This window comes from Piliocolobus tephrosceles, chromosome 13, assembly GCF_002776525.5.
Source record: "Piliocolobus tephrosceles isolate RC106 chromosome 13, ASM277652v3, whole genome shotgun sequence".
In the NCBI taxonomy this organism is placed as follows: Eukaryota; Metazoa; Chordata; class Mammalia; order Primates; family Cercopithecidae; genus Piliocolobus; species Piliocolobus tephrosceles.
Genome location: NC_045446.1, coordinates 12,631,364 through 12,633,362, shown reverse-complemented (window position 1 = coordinate 12,633,362; position 1,999 = coordinate 12,631,364).

Here is a 1,999-nt window from a genome sequence, read left to right as displayed (position 1 = left end):
CTTATGCCAAATTTCCTGACCAGTGGGCAGGTAGTTGTGCTATTGACACTATTAAACTGTCTTTCTTCCCACTGCCCATAAAAACAGGCAAACTCCTGGGCTTCCCTGTCTATGCTTCCTGCAAAAAGAGAAGCATAGCTATAGGAAATTGGAAAGATGATGAATGGCCCCCTGAGAGAATCATACAATATTATGGGCCTGCTACTTGGGCACAAGGCTCGTGGGGATACCAGACCCCCATTTACATGATCAACCGAATCATATGGTTACAAGCTATCTTAGAAATAATCACTAATAAAACCAGCAGAGCCTTGACCATTCTGATCCGGCAAGAAACTCAGTTGAGAAATGGTATCTATCAAAATAGATTGGCTCTTAACTACTTGCTAGCAGCTGAAGGAGGGGTCTGTAGGAAATTTAACCTTACTAATTGCTGTCTACAAATAGGTGATCAAGGGCAAGTAGTTGAAGACATAGTTAGAAATATGACAAAACTGGCGCACGTGCCCATGCAAGTATGGCATGGATTTGATCATGGGGCCATGTTTGGAAAATGGTTCCCAGTGCTAGGAGGATTTAAAACTCTTATAATAGAAGTTTTAATAGTAATAGGAACCTGCTTACTGCTCCCTTGTTTGCTCCCTGTACTTCTTCAAATGATAAAAAGCTTCATCACTACCTTAGTTCACCAAAATGCTTTAGCGCAAGTGTACTATGTGAATCACTATCGATCTGTCTTGCAAGAACACATGGGTAGTGAAAATGAAAGTGAGAACTCCCACTAATAAGTGAGATTCTCTAAGGAGGGGGGAAAAAGGGAGGAGACCACCCCTCATATTGTCTTATGCCCAATTTCTGCCTCCAAAGACAGAAGTAAAAACTAAAAGGCCGAAATGAAATCCACAAGCAGACAGCCTGGCGCCACACCTGGGCCTGGCAGTTGAAGATCAACTCCTGACCTAATTGGTTATGTTATCTATAGATTACAGACATTGTATAGAAAAGCACTTAAAAATCCCTATCCTGTTCTGTTCCATTCTAATTACTGGTGCATGCAGCCCCCAGTCACATACCCCCTGCTTGCACAATCGATCACGACCCTCTCAAGCAGACCCCCTTAGAGTTATGAGCCCTTAAAAGGGACAGGAATTGCTCACTCAGGGAGCTTGGCTCTTGAGACAGAAGTCTTGCTGATGCTCCCAACCGAATAAACCCCTTCCTTCTTTAACTTGGTGTCTGAGGGGTTTTGTCTGTGGCTTGTCCTGCTACAGGTCTAGGTGGAATCTAAGTGGATGCATCACCAAGCCAGCTTCTCCAGGCCAGGGAGGGGGATGCCCCTGGCCCTGGTGGACCTGGACCAGTGATCACATTCTTGAACTGCTTTCCACCTGCCTGGGGTGGCCCAGAGTACAGGAAGCCCCAGGAGCCAGGAGCTTTCTCGTCTGGGAGCACAAAGGATGTGAGGAAAAAATGGAAGCCAGCCCAGCCCAAGGAAACACATGGCCTTTCCCCTGCCCCAGGCTTCCCTATCTTCTTTGCAGAGACCCTGCCTCTTCTTCAAGGGGGTTGATTCCAGACCTTCCAAGAGCAACAGGGACATGGAGCTCACATATATACCCACACACCAACACAGAGATCACACATCAACATGGAGATCACACACATCAAAATGGAAATCACACGTGCACATATCAAATGGGGATTACACACACATCAACATGGAGCTCATACATACACCCCAAGATAGCAATCACACACACAACATGGAGATCACACAGGTCAACATGGAGATCACACAAACACAACATCATGAAAATCACACACACATCAACATGGAAATCACACATACCCATCAATGTGGAGATCACACAGACACACATCAACATGGAGATCGCATTTACACATCAACGTGGAGATCACACACACACATCAACATGGAGATCACATTCACACACATCAACATGGAGATCACACACGCACATCAACATGGAGATCACAC